The following is a 20319-nucleotide window of genomic DNA, read 5'->3' as shown; positions in this document are numbered from 1 at the left end:
CCGCCCTCTTATGCTTGCACAGATTATAAACTCTTGGGGTCAGGGTCTGTCTGTCTGTCTCCACGCTGCAGCTGGGACAACGCCTTCCCTGTGTGGGTAGACAGTGCGCTAAAAATAGCAGTGTGGCCATGGGTGCCTTAGACTAGCTGCCCAAGGACAAATCTGCCTACCCCCACTCGCCCCCAGTACGTCCTTGGGTAGCTAGCCCAAGCTGCGGCCTGTGCTGCCATAGCCACACTGCTACTTTTAGCACCTGCTAACCCTAGCATGTGTCTGTTTGCCTGTGCTGGGAAGCACCCTCCTAGCAGCTGTGTAGTCATACTCTGTGTGTGTGTACGTACAGCACCTAGCACAATGGATCTACTCCTTGATTTGGGGCTACTGTAGTACAAATAATCCTCTCCGATACTGTAGTGTGAAAACTGCTGCAGGGTGCAGACTTTTTAAATGGTGACCACTAGTGTTGGTACTGCTATTAAAAAACAAAAAATGGAGGGAAACTATAGCTGGCTGGGAAAGGGATACGAGTTTGTTGAAAAACTTTTGTCCCCCATCCTCAGGGATCCTATTCAGGAGGATTTACCTGTTCCAACTGCTGGCCTTGGTGAAACTCTCTTATTTCTGATTTAGGAGGCAGATATGGGGCATGAAACACTAGAGGGCACCAATGTGGGATGCACCAACAGGATGCATGATGCCAAGTTGTTCTGGAGATCTGGTGGTTTCAAATTTGGTCAAGCTGGGACTTTGACATACATATTGGTGAATGGGAACAATGCGGTGTCTGTGCCCACAGTTAGTCTGGGTCTCCTAAAATATGTTACCGCCTTGGCTCATGAAGCTGTATCCTGATATGAGAGCACATGGTAGAAGATGTAATTATGCACCGATCGGTTGCAGGGTGGTGATAGAATAAGCATTTGCCAACTGAAGGGAAGATGGTACTACCTGCAAAGCTATTTAGACACCAGTTTGCCCAATGCCATTTGTGTTATTGGGTCATGTTTCACATTGCACAAATAAGAGAGAGTACTTTGACCGTGAGTGGGTCAATGCCTATTCTGGACCCAGAACAGGCATCCTGACGTTTCATCTCTAATAACTGGGGACTGGTCTTGGAGGGTGAGGGAATTGATGCCTTGAGTGGCCCCATCCTTTGTCTGGAGGAGAATGTGGTTAAAATGGAATAATGTGATTGTGATAATGGATGATTTGAGCATATCTGTGCTCTGTATCCACTAAACTGTGAGATCATGGATTTTATGTATTGTTATCAAAATACCTTATCGAAAGCTTTTGCTTTCAAATTCATCTCTCTCTCACTCTCACTCCCCAAGTACTTCACGCCAAGGGACTGGACAGGAAAAGCAACAGCTGCAAACAAAACCCAAGTGCCAAGAAATCACAACAACAAAAAATAAAGCTAAAGTGCAATGTCCCATGTAATGGAATCGCACAGCGTCAGTGCACCTCTTCTCCTTCCCTTGTGGATGCACAGGGGTAGCGCGCATTGGATCCATCTGCCCACGTGTGCTTCCATTCATGGACTGAATTGATTGGCTCATTCTCCACTGGAATTGTCTAGTGGCTGCAGGATGCAGTAGATTGGAGTGGAGGCCATGGAGCAGGCTGCTCCAGGGCTGAGTCAGGGTCTAGAGTCTGGGCTGGCATGCTCTGCTAGCCATCATGTGGCCCCAACAGTTTCCTCTGCTGCTGGTGGTCCTGGTCCCTCATTGTCCAGCTGTGCGTGATGTAGGCCGCTGCCGTCTTTTTCTTCAGCATGGCATGTGCTGCAGCCGGGTTGTGCTGGTCCTGCTCCAGTGTCTCCCTCTGCACTTTCATGAACTGGTGCCAACTTGCTGGCAAAGTCCTGCACCAGCTCATCCAGGTGCCTCTTTCTTTTCTTCTGGAAGTTCAGGAACTTCTTGCAGAAGGCCCTGAAAAGCAGCGAAATAGCACATTATTCTTCTGTCAAGAGGATGGGAAAAATTTATTCCTTTTAACTTTTTGCCGCACCGCAACTTTGATCTTTTTGACATGCATTCTCCATCTGAAGAAAAGGAGGACTTGTGGCACCTTAGAGACTAACCAATTTATTTGAGCATAAGCTTTCGTGAGCTACAGCTCACTTCATCCATAAGTCCTTCTTTTCTTTTTGCGAATACAGACTAACACGTCTGTTACTCTGAAATCATTCTCCATCTGCTGAATCCCTGGGTTCCTGCCCACCAAGATCATGGCCAGTGCTTATGTATAATATGTCACATTGGACATTTGGGAGTACAGGCCAGGGACCGTTTTTAGTAATGATGGCCTTAATTATTTCAGGCTGCAGTGGCACTGGAATAAGACCCATTCCTTTTGCATACACGGGTCATTCCTTAAGACTTAATGCCTAGGTTGTGACCGTTTTGCTCACTTGCAGGTGCAAACTCACTGACTTAGAGCTTGTGATTTAGCTTTGTTATGTTGTTAGTCTATGGGCCTGCTTGTTTGAATAAGAGGGTCACAATCTGGCATGTATCCTAGCCAGACAGGGCTTGACTCATCTCTCTGGATTCCATTCATTTTACAATCCTGAATACCTTTTAAGCTGAGAGTTTTCAAAATTTCCAAAGGGATTTGAAATTAAAAATTGCAAAATGAAATGAAAAATCTCCACCTGTAAATTTTCTTTGCAATCCTCCCTGAGGAGGCTTCAGCCCAAAGGGGATTTCAGATTTTCAATATGCTAGATCAGCTGAGATTTTTCATTTCATTCAGGGTATGTCTAGGGGGGTGACTTGTATTTGAAGGGCAAGTGGCTTTATAAGACCTTTTGCAAAGGGTAGATTCAGATATCTGAATACTGAGGTGCATAAAGTCCAAAGGGATTAGAAAGTCAGGAGCAAAACAAATTCAAATGGCCTAAGTGAAATCTGCAGTCTCTCCCTGTAAAGCAGCACAACGTGTGAGTAATTATGCAGTACCAGCTTTGAGAAATCCCGGGGTTAAGAGTGTGGATATTTAAAATATTTTGGGAAGCTCTCAGCAGTTTAGTTGATGCACATTGGCTGCATGGTAGGAAGAAGGGTTTTTCAGGCTGCTATAATCTACTTGGATACGGAGCAATGATGGTGTTTCTCCCTCTGTCCCGCCACCTCACCCTGCCCATAGTCAGGACCAGTCTAGCATTTGCTTGTTTGCTTGAAAACTAGCATTGGGACACTGTGTGCAAACATCAGTCATCCTGCTGTAGTTCTTAAGCCTTTCAGTCTTTACAAATGTATGCTGCACATCCAGGTCCATTTTAAGCACATCTGAGCATTCTGTGAACCTGTCTAAGACACACACAGTCTTTCTCTCTTTATGGAGGTTGTGTTCCGCCCCCCGCCCCCCAAAAAAAGCTTTTTCTCTTGCTGCTCTGAAGAGCTTTCCCATTTATACCCTTTCTAGCACTCACAGTTCTACCCTTACTGATGAATCCCTGCAGTTTCCACAGTATGCATCCGATGAAGTGAGCTGTAGCTCACGAAAGCTCATGCTCAAATAAATTGGTTAGTCTCTAAAGTGCCACAAGTACTCCTTTTCTTTTTGCGAATGCAGACTAACACGGCTGTTACTCTGAAACCTTTGTTCAGACAGTAATTCTACTCTCACCCAGGCCCTACACACCTTCGCTGTTCCTAAGCTGAGATCTTCAAAGCGGCCTAGTGGATTTGGATGGCAGTTGGGCATTCAAATCCTTTAGGCATCTTTGAAAATATCCACCATAGAGCTTGAGGCATTTGTTCTAATTACTTAAAATTTCTTTTCTTTCACAACTGCTTTGGTGGCACTAATGAAGCAAAAGCGTTTCTTAAAATCTCTAGTCACTGTATATAACGGTATGGTCACCAACAGTCATCTCCATTCCTTCCTTCATACCAAGCTCTGCACTGGCCTTTCCTTTCACACGTTGAACCATAGCTTCTAGTTCAGTCTCTGTGTTGTGCCAGGAATGCAGGTACTGGTGCGACAGGAGCTCAACAATGTAGGGTTAGAAGGAATGGGTTAGCTGCATATGAAGGCAGCAGGTTTGCACCATGTACCTGCTGCACCATTGCATCGGCTGATGATGTAAGCAGCATTAAGCTGTGCCATTTGATCCTGCCTTGGGCTCTGGCCCAGTGCAGAAGGACATGTGCAAGCCGAGGCTAGCATGGGCCAGAGATGGGTTTGTGCTTCCATTTGTTCTCCCTTAGCCCTGTCTGGGTAATATTATCTTCGCTAATGGGCACAGAATATGCCTAACATTTAAAAGACATGCTTTGCTCTGTGCCAACATGTGGGTCTTTCTGTGATCCCCAGCAGTTTTTCAAAAATATACCACACCTAGTCATGGTAATGGCCTAATTGTTTTTGTATGTGTTTAGCTTTGTATGGAATTTTGCATCTGCCTGTCAAGGCCCTTAATTCTGCTTCTTCACTTGGGGCCAAGGATGTTGGTGCCTAGCTGCAGGAGGTATAAGTTGTCTGAGCAATATGGAAAAGAAAGGATGGCCTTGTGGGTAAGGTGTTGGACTGGTACTCTACTCTAGGATCAGCTCCTAGCTTGACCAGATTCTCTCTGCGACCTTGGACAAGTCACCTCATTTCTTTGTTTCTGAATTCCCCACCTTTGCAATGGAGCGGATAATACTTTCTTGATTCCACCTTTTGTCTATCTTATCTGTTTAGTGTCTGATCCAGAGCCCAGACATTTTGAAGTCAATGGCAAAACTCCCACGGACTTCCCTGGGCTTTGGATCAGTTCTTAATACTTAATGTTAGGTGAAGCACCCAACTCTGCCTGATTCCCAGTCTGGCAAGCTATCCAGGCTGTTACTCTCCCATGCAGTCAGTTCGGGAAGGGCAGAGATCAACCTTCCCCGACCCATGTCTCATGTCTGCCTTTTGGAGAAAGAGGGACGAGAACCCAGCTGTTGTTCGGGGACCGGGCAGAGTCTGAGGAAGAGTTGCTAACGGTAGGTGCTGCTTCTGCAGAACAGCACCATCGAGCAGAGAAGATGCTCTTCTTTTAGCCACTGATCAACACTGCTAGGGGCTTCCTCCTTCCCATGCTGGCAGCTCAGCTCTCAAAACTGCACATGCTCCAGCTGGAGTAGGCGCTGCCAAAGGGAGTTGTCCATTGCTGCTGCTCATGCAAAATACCTGCTGCCTCTTGTGCTGTTCTGTCAAGCTTCCTTCGATAATTAGTGTCTTGGAACATAGCCAAGGGGAATGATGATTAGAAAGACATCCTTCCTCCATGAGATCAGATGTCAGTTCTGCCTTCTGAGAAAAGATCCGTTTCCCCTCTAGTGCACGGGTCAGAAGCCCTTAACACTTAGTAGTTGCGATTTGTTCTTCCCATGACATATGGCGCAACCCTGAAAAGTAGCTTGTTTCAAAACTCTTCGTTGTAATGACTTTGACATTCCTTTTTGAGTGGGGCAAAGGGGTCTTGTTCCTGTAGACCACGTTGGTGAAGAACTGAGTGGAAGCCTGAAGAAGCCAACAATGTGATTTACATTCTGAATGGCTGGAATTTTGTTACATCCCCACGGCTTCAGCAGTCAATCAAAGCTCTGTCAGCTTTCTAGACAAATTTGTAAGAGTTGTGCCTTTCTTCCTTGCCAAAGAGCCTTGAGAATGAAAGGCACGCACGTGTTCCCTGAGTATTCTATCACTTTGATGCGTGCTGGGATGCAGTGTGCATGTCCATTGATGACTCCTGTCAGCTTCCAGACCCTGAGATTTACGGCTTGTGGTCTTATCGGAGACCCATTTAGAATCACACCGTGACTTGTTTCTTATTTGACTCATGTTTGTAAGTTTTGCATGTATAGCTTAAGGATAAGATTTCTCAAAGCTGATGAGGGGATTTAGACACCCTCTTCCCATTTAATGAGACTTGGGCATACAAATCTCTCAGCTGGCTTTGAAAACCTAAGTTTAAGTTGCAGCTTTTCCAGCTACCTGTTTGCATTGCCCATGTATCAGCCTCTCCTTTGTCATGTATTTCCAGGGTGCAGCTTTAAAATGCGTTGTCAGAAAATAACACCCTGTCTCCTCTTGCAATCTGAAAATGAATTGTATCTGTTTCTGATCAGAGGATCAATAACAGGTATCAAAAGTGGAAGGGGGACCTAGGCAACCCACGTCGAGAAACTTTGGTCTACATTTATATGCAGTATCTGATTTCTATCCTTTTGCTTTTTTCAATCAAAATCCTGTTTAACTTTGTCCCAGTGAGCTATTATTGATTACACTGGAGGTAAATATGCTGTAGCTTCCTTATGAGAGAACTGTATGGAAAAGGGAAGGATGATCTTGTGGCTGAGGTGTTACTCGGATCTAGGATCATCAACTCCTAGCTTGACCAGATTGTGCTTGGGACCTTGGACAAGTCCCCTCATTTCTTTGTTCCTGAGTTTCCCATCTGTAAAATGGAGTTGATAATACTTTCTTGCTTCCAGTCTTTTGTCTGCCTTATACGTTTAGTGTCTGAGCCAGAGCCCATTGAAATCAGTGGTAAAACTCCCACTGACTTCCCTGGGCTTTGGATCAGGCCCCTAAACTAGAAGTTGTTTTGGGGAAGGGACTGTATGTACGTATCTTTATAGTGCCTAGCACAATGCGGCCCTGATTTCAGCTGAGACTAGAATATAAATAGTAATGATAGGTGAGTAAAAACACAGTAGGAATGGAGGTGCTTTGAAACCGACTTGTCTGTTTAGCCAAAACCCCATTTTTATACAGACTTAAATATTGTCCAAAGCCGCCTTTTGAAATTGGAGTTGACCTGCATGCACTTTATAGGCCTATAGAAACAGCAGTTGGAATGGATTGAAGTGAAATTCACATTAGAGCATAAACAGTTCAATTACTGGTGGCAGAATAGTTTTGACACTCTAATCTCTTATATCTGCTGTCTTAAAAAGGCTATAATTAGGTGCCCTTTGGATGTAAATTACTGTCTATTTCAGCTTGTGCTGCCCCTCTGTGGGGGCTCAGGTCCAACAAAATATCTAATTTCTTGCATTTTATTTGGGAAGAGAGTCATCCGTTTGAAATGAGTCATAGAGAAAGAAACACTGAAACCATCACCTTTTAAGAGGATTGGTTCACAAATTTCCCTGAGGTTTTAGTTCTTTAGTCTGAGCTAAAGACCTGAGTGTGGGATCCCATAATGATAGAACATGAGAAATGATTCCTTTAAAGAAAAAAAGAAAGAAAAAACTTTAAGATTTGGAGGAAAAATGCTGTGTCTCTGATTTAAAGTAAGGGGGAAGTGTCAGAAAATGTGGCTATCTATCTTATTGACAGTTTGTTTTGGCTACTCAAGACGTATTGGTTACTGATCCTACATAAGAATGGCCATACTGGGCAAGACCAATGGTCCATCTAGCCCAGTATCCTGTCTTCCGACAGTGGCCAGTGCCAGATGCTTCAGAAGGAATGAACTGAACATGGCAATTGTTGTGTGATCCATCCCCGTCGTCTGCTCCCATCGTCTGGCAGTCAGAGCCTTAAGGACACACAGAGCATAGTGTTGCCTCAACGACCTCTTGGCTAATAGTCCTATGTGGACCTATCCTCCATGAAATTATCTAATTCTTTTTTTAACCCTTCAGCCGTCACAGCATACCCTGGCAACAAGTTCCATAGGTTGACTGTGCATTGTGTGAAGAAGTGCTTCCTTATGTATGTTTTTAAACCTGCTGCCTATTAATTTCATTGGGTGGCCCCTGGTTCTTGTGTTATGAGAAGGAGTAAATAACACTTCCTTTTTTACTTTCTCCACACCAGTCATGATTTTATAGACCTCTATCATATCCCCCCGCCCCCCTTAGTCATCTCTTTCCCAAGCTGAGCAGTCCCAGACTTTTTAATCTCTCCTCCTATGGAAGCTGTTCCATTGCCCTAATCATTCTTGTTGCCCTTTTCTGTACCTTTTCCATTTCTAATATATCTTTTTGGAGATGGGTTGACCAGAACTGCATGCAGTATTCAAGTCGTGGGCATACCATGGATTTATATAGCAGCAGTATGATATTTACTGTCTTATTATCTATCCCTTTCTTAGAGGCTTCTAATATTGTTAGCTTTTTTGACTGCCACTGCACATTGAGCAGATGTTTTCAGAGAACCGTAGGACTGGAAGGCACCTCGAGAGGTCATCTAGTCCAGTCCCCTGCACTTATGGAAGGACTAAGTATTATCTAGGCCATCCCTGACAGGTGTTTGTCTAACCTGCTCTTAAAAATCTCCAATTATGGGCATTCCTCAGCCTCCCTAGGCAATTTATTTTGGTCCTTAATTGCCCTGACAGTTAAGTTGGACATTAGGAAAAACTTCCTAACACCCTGCCTTCTCACCCCCCACTGCAATTTAAGCCTATTGCTGTTTGTCCTATCCTCAGAGGTTAAGGAGAACAATTTTTCTCCCTCTTCCTTGTAACAACCTTGAAAACTGTTATCATGGCCCCTCTCACTCTTCTCTTCTCCAGACTAAACAAACCCATTTTTTTTCAAACTTCTCTTCTCCAGACTGAAAAAATTGGGTTTGTTTTAATCTTCCCTCATAGGTCATGTTTTCTAGACTTTTAATCATTTTTGTTGCTCTTCTCTGGACTTTTTCTCCAATTTGTTCACAACTTTCCTGAAATATGGTGCCCAGAACTGGACACAATACTCCAGTTGAGGCCTAATCAGTGTGGAGTAGAGCAGAAGAATTGCATCTTGTATCTTGCTTACAACATTCCTGCTAATACATCCCAGAATGATATCTGACTTCACCAGATGACCTAGGTTTCCCAAATTCACAGGGTCTCTAACTCAGCCCGTTACAGAGGGAGGTCTGAACTGTTTACTTCACTCAGGCTTTGGCTCAAGCTCCTCTCCAGAGGAAAGTGACTTGCATTCTGTCCATCTGTGCCCTGGAGTTGCATCAGTAAGCAGGGCAGAACTTCCCCAGTGACTTTAGTTTGTATGTAATCTTGAAACTGAAGCTATACAGCTTCCTTTCTGGTGGCTCTATCACAAGTGCTTGTGCAAGTCAGAGGTTGTGTTTGTGTCCATTTTCCCGGTTGAGGGTAAGGGCCCATGTGCATCCTGGAGATGAATGCATGCCTTCCTTGACTGAGTTGCTACTCCAGGAATAAGGGCTGCTAGGAAGAGAAGGGGTCCAGCTAACTAAGAAGGCTAGGCTCACCTCCTGTGGAGGTGGGGAGAGGGGAAGAAATACTAGCAGTTAGGAAGTCTTAAGTGCTTTATTTACTGTATCAATGAATCATAGCAAATGAATGATCATCCTAATCAAGAATGAGTCCTCAATGAATCATACTTACTCTATTGGGGTGAATGAATAATTGGGCAATTATTCAAGTGGATGCTCGACAAAATATGGAGGAAAGATTCAGCATCGAGTGAGCAAAGAATTGCACTGATTGAGTAGGGCTTTTTGGCCTATCTAGTTGTCATGGCTTCAAATGCAGCCATCACTTGTGGACTGTAGCACCCTTTTTAGTTCCCTTACCCACCCTCTCTGTGATGAAGGTCCCAATCTCAGAATTATTTTTAAACACTTGACGTAGCACTTACTCATTGATTTCAATTGGTCTGCAGAATTATTGTATATGTGTTTGCTTTGGAGTAGCACCCTGGAGCCCTAATCATGGTCCAGGGCCCTGTTGTGCTAGGTTCTGTACAATCACAGAACAAAAACACAGTCCCTGCCCCAAACATCTTACAATCTAAGTAGTTTCCTCCCCTCCCTAGGGCTTTCATAATGTGAGGATATATTATATAATAGTAATGTCTGCACTTTGGGCTATCAGGTCTTTGAGATGATCACTGTAACCCCAAAACTTAAAGAATGGGGGTGAAGGCAACAAGCCACACTCAGTGGTAGGATTACATTCTTCATGGTAAGTTTCCAAAAATCTGAAATGCATTGTAAGCATATTCTATTTATTTTTGTCTGACTGGTATCATAATGATCAAACTCAATTGCCATTAATTACAATGGAGGAGGAGGATGCACGGGTACTGTATATTCACGAGTGTGTCTCTCAAAGCAGCCGCTTGAGACCATTTTGTTATAAAGTGCCCTTTTCAGCTGATACTCCTCTTCAGTGTATCGCATTTTAACTGGTAAACCATGTCTTCATTTTCTTGATAGACTTCATTATATTTCTTGACTATACTTCATTGTGTTATCTTTAAAGCTGGAAATACCTCTCCCATCATAGTGACACTGACTCAAAAACATGAGGCTTTTAAAATAATTTTAGACGGTTACACAGATTTAAATTGAAAAAAAAATAATGCAAAGAAAGCTCTTTCCTTTGTGCACCATATACACAGAAAAATAGGCAATGGATCAATAACTGACATAAACACTTCCTAAATACCATCACCTCAGTGGCAGGAGCCATATTTCTTGGGCTTTTGCGAGCATGTAGCCTCTCTAATGAGACTCAAACATGACTTCTCTAACAGTGTAGACCCTGCATTATGTGTACCCTGCAGGGATTGAAGTGCAATCATCCGTATTCTATAATTACTCTGAGTGGGGTGGCCTTGGAGCTGTGCGTCATTCAAAGAGGAAGGCTGTTCTCTGCTTTGTGAAGATGAGTACACTTGTAGCATCTAACAAATTTAATAATAGATATCAGCCAGGCAGGCCCTCACTTATGGTAATTTGCAGCTGACTAACGTGGTGCTGTCTAGTCCTGGGGCAGTGGGAAGATGCTAATAAGTCAGTAGAGGTGGGTGAAACAATGCCATCCAAACACACTTCTTGTGACGCTGGTTATGCACTCTAGGATTTTGTAGGGTTCTCTAAAGATTCTTGCATTCACCTTTACAACTAAACATGTTCTTGCTCTGCTTTTTAGCCCCACCTCCCTTTGGTAGAAAGCAGCTCCAGTAATGTGTTGTAGCTCATGATACATATGTCATCAGGAGAAACCTGAATAATGACCATGCTCAGAGAGGCACTTGAGCAAGTGAGGTCTCATCTCCCATGCCTTCCGGCCCAGTGCAGTAAAACACTTTAACCTCTGCTTAACTGTAGGCTTTCAAGTGCAGGGTGTGGATACATGTGTGTTTGAAAACTGGGACCCCCTGTTTAACTGAGACAAGGAGAAGTGGAGTCATTAGGGACACTGAAGTCTTGCACACATGAGAAAATTGTACCAATTTAACTAAGTCTGGTCAGAAGCTTATTTGGTTAAGTTAGCAGTTCTCAAACTGTGGCTTGGGACCCCAGAGTGGGTTGCAACCCTGTTTTAATGGGGTTGCCAGGGCTGGCATTAGAGTGGCTAGGACCTGGGGCCAAAGACTGAGCCCCACAGCCTGCGGATCAGTCTTCAGCTTCAGGTTACAGGCCCTCTGCCTGGAATGAAGCCCTTTGGCTTTGGCCCCCCCCACCCAGGGCAGTGGGGCTCGGGCTCTGGCTTCCCCCCTCCTGGGACAGCGAGGGTCAGGCAGGCTCAGGCTTTGGTCCTTCTTCCTGGGGTCATGTAGTAATCTTTGTTGTCCGAAGGGGGTCACAGTGCAATGAAGTTTGAGAACCCCTGAGTTAAACTGATGCAACCTCCTTGTGTGGACGCTCTCTTATTTCAGTTTGAGTGTCCGCACCAGGGTGCTGCACTGAGGGAAGGAAGGTCTTGTGGTTAAGGCACTGACCTGGGCCGTGGGACACCTGAGTTTACTGCCCTGCTCTGCCACAGATGTTGTGTGACGCTGGGTGGGTCACATGGGGTATGTCTACACTGAAATCAGGAGATGTGATTGCAGAACATGCAGACGTACCTAGGCTAGCTTTAACATAGCTTGATCGTCGCTAGCTCAAGTAACCGTAGCAGTGAAGCTGTGGTGGCATCCCAGGTTTTGATCAAAGCTAGTTTGGGTATGTCTACACATGCTGTAATCACACCTCCTGATTGCGATGTAGACCTACCCTAAGTCTCTCTCTGCCTCAGTTCCTTCGCTGTAAAAATGGGGATAATAGCACTTCATAGCGGTGTTGTGAGGATAAATGCATTGAAGATTGTGAGGGCCATGAAAGAAACTAAGATAGTTTCTGAATAAAAATATTCACAGTTCTCTGAAAACATCTACTTAATGTGCAGTGGTAGTCAAAAAAGCTAACAGAGCGTTAGGAATCAGTAGAAAAGGGATAGATAAGAAGACAGAAAATGTAGTGACACACTAGAAATCCACTGTATGCCCACATATTGTCTACTGCATGCAGTTCTGTTAGCCCATCTCAAAGATATATTAGAAATGGAAAAGGTACAGAAAAGGACAAAAAAAATCATTTGGGGTAATGAATAACTTCTGCAGGAAGAGAGATTAAAAGGACTGGGACTGTTCAGTTGAGAAAAGAGATGACGAAGTGTGGATATGACAGAGGAATATAAAATCATAAATGGTGTGGAGAAAGTGAATAGGGATTTATCCCTTCACATGACACACGAACTAGGGGTCACCCAATGAAATTAATAGGCACAAAAGGAAGTACTCCTTCATACAACACACAGCTAACCTATGGAACTTGGTGCCAGGGGATGTTGTGATGGCCAGGTTCAAAAAAAAGAATTTGATAAGTTCATGGAGGATAGGTCCATCAATGACTATTAGACCAGATGATCGGGATTGCAGTCCCATGGTCTGGGTATCCCTGAACCTCTGACTGAAAGTAGCTGGGGCTGGATGACAGGAGATGGGTCACTTGATAATTGCTCTGCTCTATTCACTCCCTCGGAGGCATCTGTTGCCGGCCACTTCGGAAGACGAGATACTGGGCTAGATGGACCGTTTGTCTGACCCAGTATGGCCATTCTTATGTTCAAAATCTGAATGATGCAGTGGAAAACTGCAAATTATTCTTAGATTTTTTTAAAAAAAGCCCTTTACACCACAGACATGAATAATTTTTCACTGCTCCAGTTGCTAGAATTCCTGTTCCACATTCCATTGAAGGATTTCTAGGAGGGCTGTAACTGAGGATGTACAAAGCTGAATGACTTGTATCCAAGGGAAAAGAAGAGCTTTAGCAAGGTGAGCTGAAAGTAAAATTTGTGAACAGCATCTGTTGCAAAACAATTAACCAGAAAAACTGTTTTTTCCTTTTAGAAAATTGCTATCTGAAAATGCAAATTAGCCCTTGAAATTCTGTTGGAGGCTCCATAATTTGAAAATGTAAATTAACATTTTGTGATATTAGGAGCTATGATGGCAACACAGGGGAGTCTAAAAGAGACAAGCTTAGCGGGGAGAAAAAATAGCATGGTTGCTAATTATATGTAGCATATAATTGCAGGGGTTTTCAGTGCTGAAATCACCATGGTGGCTGTCAGTTTTGATATAATGGGAAAGAAGCGTTTTTGTTTACCAAGGCATTGTGTAAGTGGAGTCCATATTAAATGCAATAGAGATGCACTAATGCTTACTGACTACTGGGAGACACATTGCATTATGGAATTTTGCAAATTAGCCAGTGTGGTGAAATGTATTACAGTCATGCTGTCGTCACATGACTGACTGGATAGGGCACTAGACTGTGAGTTAGAAGACCTGGGGTCTGTTCCTCGCTCTGCCTATTGATTTGGTGTATGATCTTGGTCAGGTCACTTAACCTGTTCCCCTACCTGTCAAATGGAGTTTCCTTCTCCTTTCTAAAGTTCTGAAAAATGCTACCTATTCTTAATGGTCACTAAGATCTCAGTTCTGGAGTTGCTTCATATCAATTGCATTGTGTTATACTGCCATCTACCCAACAGTCCTTTTGATGGCTGTTTCTACTAAGTTTCAATGTAATGCTTTCTTGTGCACAGGAATCATGATTAAATTTCCCTTTTAGTACAGTATCACTGTATCTTAGGGCTGCTCCTAAGCCCATAGGAGTCAATGGACCTCTTTCCACTGACTCTAATGGGCTTTAGATCAGGTTCTTCATATTTTTCATTCCTTGCAACAGGAGAACAACTCTCAGGCCACTACTGATAAATATGTGATCCTGGCACCATCAGTCCCCAAAGCCTCTACCCTGGTTGGGGATGGATGCTTGACCTCACAGACTTGATGGGAATATGTCGTTCCTGAGGTAGAAAGTTCACCCATGGTGTCCTTAGTCTGAATAAGAAGGATAGAACTAAGAACTGGTGTCTGTACAGTAGACTTTGGTTTGCATGTTGGTAATGTACTTCAGCTTTGACCAGGTAGAATCCTCAGTAGGATTTGAGAGTATAAGAGAGGCAAAATGGGCAAACTGAGTGTGGTGGCCACCATCGGGAATTGAACCAACGGCCCCAGGGCTAGATGCATGAGTCTCTACAATATAAGCTAAAGAACTAGACCGTGTAGCTAGAAGCTGTAATGGACGCTTATTCTCTGTGGGTCAGGCACAGAGTGAGATATGTAATACATGCTGACCAGTGTATTTGCAGGAGTATACAGAACCTGATCCTGAGTGGGCCCAAATGTCCTCAACTCCCAGTGAAGCCTATGGACATTCAGAGGAGCATACAGTGTCTTGTAGAATTGGGTCCTGGCTGCTCATTCCTCATTTACAGAGCTCTTAAATTAATCTGGAATCATGATTCCGTAAAGCAAGGTACTTCCCGGCAGACATTACAAATAGACCTTCTCTCTAGTGTAACTCCATTGTGTTTGGTAGAGTTACAACAGGGATGCATTTTACTAGACTAGTCTGTCTTCATGAAAATGAAGTGTGTTTGAAAGTGGTCTACAAAACAGACCTCTATTTTGATCTCTAGACGATAGATAGATCGATGCCAATAGATGGTGCTCAAGATTATGCACTGGCGTTCCTGGGTAGAGCTCCGTGAAATTTTTTGGCTGAAACACGTTTTTCTGTAAAAAAAATGCACATGTGGTGACACTTAAACATTTTGTGAATTCAGGATGATATTTTTTCCCAAATTGTTCACTTCAGAGGAGGGGGAAAGCCTGAAAAACTGAAATGTGTTTTTAATTTTGACATTTTCAAAACAAAGTGTTTTCAGTTTTTTCAGGTTGAAATGACTTCTTGCTTCAAAATTTCCTTTAATTTAATTTTTAAAAAGAATCCAAAACCATTTAAAAAAGAATCTAAACCCACATAACCTGATGCACCTCACTCATTGTATGCATGACCATTCCTTTTGAAGACTGATTGTGTAAAGTTGTGTGTCTAAAGCAGGTACCAATCAGACAAAGTAAACATGGGCTCTGGAATATGTAGCCTGTGATATCATTACTGCGGCAGTTTACACAACTGAAGGGACTTTGTCAACTAGTTTAAGGCCAAATGTTTAGATTTGGTTTAACAAAAACTATTGGAACATGATTAGAAATATTGTGGTGTGCGTGTGTAGGTGTGATTTGATAAGTACAATAACTTTAAATAGATATTTCCATAAAATTTTGTGAACCCATACTATATTATGTTAGTGCCCAGGAACTGGGAAATGAAACCTGCTAGAAAACCAAATGTCTAACTGATTGGACAGCATTAGTTGTTGCTGAAGTTTTTTGCCTGAAAAATTTTACAGTGAAAAATATAGTTCCACTGAAATTCTATTCAGCTGAAACAGCTTTGGTTTTCATGAAATTTTTCAATTTCAATTTTTCAACAAAACTGAAATGAAACTAAATGATTTTTTAAATCCATTTCATTTTTTTAATGAAAAAATGGTCATCAATTTTTTTCTTTAAATGTTTGTATTCCTTTATCTACCCGCTCTCGTTTTTCCTGCCCACTTCTTTTTCTGTGGGGAAAAGTGAGTAAAAGTGGTGGGGAAAACAGATTATTTCCCTCCCTTATACACTTATTTTAAAAAAAAAAAATGTAACTTTTTTGGTTGGGGACAGCATTCTTATTTTTTTTTGCCATATCAGCTCTACTAGAGATGAGTGAAATGCAGAAATATAAACAAGCAAAGGGAGTGGGAATAAATGAAAGTGTATGGATCTTAAAATTCAATAATTTTTATTCTTTTAAAATGTTTAATACATTTGAATGTACTAAAAAAGATGGATTCCACCCAGTGCAGAAGGCCAGCTTAAGTTATATGCATCACAGCTGAAGTGGAGCCGAGACCGTGTACTGTTCCACTGCACAGTGAGGAATTTCACCCTTAGTGGGTGACTATCAGTTTCTTTGTGGGATCAGAACGCCCCAAGTGGAATTGTAATGACACCTGGGAGAACTTTCCCTTTTATCATAAGGAGAGAAAATCCTTTAGGTATGAAAATCATGCCTCCAAGTTCAGGTAGGGAGTCAGACTTACCATCCTAAGTTCTTTGGGACAGCAAAACCCCATGGGCTATCTAATTTCTAGTGAACCCTAGTGATAAGCTTGGCAGTATCTAGAATAATTGCAAGTGAAGTGAAGGTGAGTCGCTGAGCCAAGAGAGTTGAGAAACAGCAGGAAACCGATGATTTAATTGTTTTGCGAATCCGAATTAGGTTACTGCAGTGCTTGGAAGAAAGAAATGACGTGACTAGTTAAGATAGATGAGCAAGAGTAATGCCTCCGTGTCCTTGTCTATCCATCCCAGCAGGTGTTTTATGGCCTCCAGAGTAAGGAAGCAAGGGAACTTTGATGAATAATTCAAAGGGCAAACATGGTTTTGCATTAATTAGAAGCGACCTGCTTTTTTTAAGAAAACTAAAATTGAAAGAGTATTCTGAAGATTTGAAAGATGCTTTTTGTTGTTTCTGGCTCTTCTTAGATTGTTGCAATCTGACCAAGACAAGGATCATAAAATGAGATGATCTGTATTCATGCTGACCATTCAAGATCCAGAAGGCAGTAGTCAATGAAGATGTGTAGTTTGACTACAGAGCTCCTTAGATTTCATGGCTTGAACAAGAGTAGAGTTGGTGTGGAGAGGGCTAGGAACATCAGACAAACCAAATGCCTGCCCCTGCCTACAGGTTTCTGGCAAGCTGAGATACTAAGAATACATTTTTATTTTCACCCTTTTGCTGTTGAAGGTCTGAAGCTTTGAAAGGCTTCTTGTGTGAAGATCAAAATCCTGCTTCTTGCAGTCTGTTGTTGTGATGGCAGCCATTCCCTAGGTACTGTGTGGCAGAATTTACCAGAATTCCTAGGGGGAATGCATGGGAAGGAGCAAACTCCTTATGCTTTGAGAATAAACTTAGTGGGTCAGTTTTATTTATTTTTGTTTTAAATTGGATTTTACACTCAGCAATCTGTTGAGCATTGCTTGATCTTTTCTAAGAGGCAAAGGGCCAAGTTTTCATCTGGCATAAACTGGCCTAGTTCCACCGAAGTCACTGACTTATATCAGCTGAGGAGATAACCCATGCTGTTTGACACTAACTCACTGGTGAGATGCAAACAGTAGTGAAGACTGCTTTAAGGAACTACTGCTGTGAGGCTAGGTTGGACAAATGTCCCTTCTGATTAGTGACCGTCTGGTAATTGCTGACTGTTTTCCTGATTCATTTCAAAGCCAGAAAAAAATCTGAGGCATCGCCATAGGGACAGCTGAAACCAATTCGCAAAAAGAAAAGGAGTACTTGTGGCACCTTAGAGACTAACCAATTTATTTGAGCATAAGCTTTCGTGCATGCATCCGATGAAGTGAGCTGTAGCATGTCCCTGGGGAAGGGGTCTCTGTGCGCTGCTGCCCCGCCCTGAGCACCGATGGGAGCTGTGGGGGTGATGCCTGCGGTGCCCCAGGCCCCCCCACCTAGGAGCCACTGCCAGAGGGGTGTGCCGGTTGCTTTCAGGAGCTGCCTGAAGTAAGTGCTGATCCCCCTCCTGGACCCCTGCCCCAGCCCAGAGCCCGCACCTCTCCCGCACCCAAACTCCATCCCAGAGCCTGCACCCCCTCCTGAACCCCAATCCCCTGCCCCAGCCTGGTGAAAGTGAGTGAAGGTGGGGGACAGCGAGCAATGCGCGGGATGGGAGAAGGGACGGACGTGGTCTCAGGGAAGGGGTAGAGCAAAGGTCTTTGGATTTGCACGATTAGACAGTTGGCAGCCCTACCGGGGGGCATGTGTAAGCCCTAGCCCGTGCCGGAAGAGTGTGCCCAGCAGCTCACTGGGCACCAGCCAGCGCAGCATCACCCAGGTGGACCATGGGCGTGGCTTGTGCATGCGTGGGGGCCCATTGACTGTTCTGTCCCGGGGCCCAGAATTGCTCTCAGTGGGCCCGATCCTGTCCATCCACTTTGCTAGACTCTGAATTGGGCCCTGAATGCTTCTTGTAATGGCAACAATAATGCATCTTTCTTGGGGAAAATGACACCGTTTTTTGACCAGCTTGGCCGCTAGAAGTCTGGCAAATGGGTGTTTCTGTGTTGCTCCTGGCAGCTGACACAACTCATAGAGAGCAAGGCAGCTAAGTAAATGCCAGATGGCGTCCCCTTTTCCTTTTTCCCTCTGCAGCATGATAGCACGAGATTGCAGCTGCAGCTGCTGAATTATCTCCAGTAAAGATTACAGCAGAAATCAATCAGTGGAGGGGCTTCCCGTTTGAAAGCTTATGCCCACTAGTTCTGTTTGCCTTTTAATCCGCAACTTTCCTTGGTTTGTATCAATTCCTCCCTACCACCTTGAGCCTGATGAAAGCTGTATGTTTTCCGTGCTTAATCGGTTCTTTAACAATTAGTGTCTTCCTTCACCCCACCCCAAATATTCTTTCTGTTATGCTAAGCCTCTCTGGCCTGTTGCTCTGATACAGTCTGATGGCTACGCTCCCCTTGGCTCTCGAAATCCCTCCATTCTGCCATGTGAACCTCTGGTCCTTGTGTTCTGCCACATAGATCTGCCTCTCCTCCTTGCACAGAGCTGCTCAGAATGAAGAATTTTAATCTGGGCACTCAGGAATTTTTTCTTAATATATCCTCCTTTGGGGGCTTCCCCATCCCTTCTCTGGACGGTTCTTCACCATTTTCCTCTTTCTTCCATGCCCATTTAAATGGTTTGCTTTAATGCCCCTTGGCCTCTTTCCCGCCATCCTCTCCTATTTCTTTGGACTTTTAAAAATAAATATTGCCCTCCCTTTTCTCTCTCAGGTATTCCCAGTGAAATGGTTTCTCCAGTTTAATTAAAATCAGAGTCTGTTTCTTCGGTCTCTCTCTTTTTTTTAAAAGGTCTTTTGCAGCTGATTAATTTCCATGAATTAATAGGCAGTGGCGGATGTGTGTTTTGGTGCTTGGAAATGATGCCAGCCTGTGTTCTGTGTGATTAAAAAAAATAATCTGTCAATTTGCCATTGTTTATAACTTTATGAATGTAAACATCATATTTTGCCTTAAATTTTTATTGAATATCTGCAACAGATGAATGAAATCACCCTTTCTCCTCCCCTGCCCCGGTGCCTCCTTAATAATTAGAAAATAGTGAAACCTCCTTGACAGAATGCATCACTGATTGATGCTTTTGTCCGCCTCAGAATATTTAATATAATTGCCATGACTAGGAGTTGAAAGGGCCAGTTATCAGCAGTAAAATGGATGCTGTACGCGACTTGTTCTCATTCTATCTACAGACCTGTATCTCACCAGCAATATCTGCCAGCCAGCAGACTGTAACTTTTTTTTTTTTTTTTTTTTGGCAGGAGACATTACTCAGCACAGGACCTGTTTCACAGCTGCAAGTCATATATTTAAGATAGTACAATCAATCTAAAAACCTGGATGAATTAAATGTATTAAAAACAATACCAGGAATTTTCTGGCTTGGATTGATCATTTCAATGTGAAAGCCTAAGACAACAGGTAAAAATTTTAAAGGTGCCTAAGTACCATGGGGCTTAGGCTTCTGAGTCACATAGGTGCTCTTGAAAATTCTGCCCTAAATCTTAAACATTTTAAATATAGTTTGAGGCAGAGTGGTTTAGTGGATAGAGCGCTACACTGGGACTGACTTCTGTTCTACATTCCTGTTGGGTGACCTTCAACAAATCGCTTGAACTCTCTCTGTCTCATTTCCCACATCTGTTAAGTGAGGAGAGTGACGCTACCTCTCTCCTTTTGTGACCGTGCTTTAAGATCTCCTTATGAAAAGTGCTGTATGAGAGCTAGGTGGTGGCATTATTAAGTTCATTTCCAGATGAGTGGTTCTCCAAGCATAGGGCACTGATTTAGGAAGATGAAAAATTGATCATGTTCCAGAGGAATAAAGAATGCAAGTGCATGAAGAACAGGTCATGAACCTCCTGCTGCATCCCATCTCTGGCTCTTTTTTGATTTTTGCTATTTAATTCCTGAATGCTATGGCCTATATGTGTTGTTTTTTTTCCCCCCTTCCTAAAAGCGATTAGGA

At 43.3% G+C, this 20319-nt stretch overlaps 1 protein-coding gene across 7 annotated transcripts in view; it reads left to right on the top strand.

The window, feature by feature from the left end:
* The window catches only part of PITPNM3 (PITPNM family member 3), a 357658-nt gene that overhangs the window by 57708 nt on the left and 279631 nt on the right, over positions 1-20319 (top strand). For 2 of the 7 annotated variants that reach the window (XM_073315261.1, XM_073315264.1), the window contains exon 2: positions 19613-19772. The exons of the other annotated variants lie outside the window; for them this stretch is intronic. The gene's annotated coding sequence lies outside the window, so the exon portion shown is untranslated. The remainder of the gene's footprint in view (positions 1-19612; positions 19773-20319) is intronic. 7 annotated transcript variants of the gene reach the window in all.

The sequence above is a fragment of the Lepidochelys kempii genome, chromosome 17, assembly GCF_965140265.1.
Source record: "Lepidochelys kempii isolate rLepKem1 chromosome 17, rLepKem1.hap2, whole genome shotgun sequence".
In the NCBI taxonomy this organism is placed as follows: Eukaryota; Metazoa; Chordata; order Testudines; family Cheloniidae; genus Lepidochelys; species Lepidochelys kempii.
This window is presented reverse-complemented; position numbering and strand designations above follow the sequence as displayed.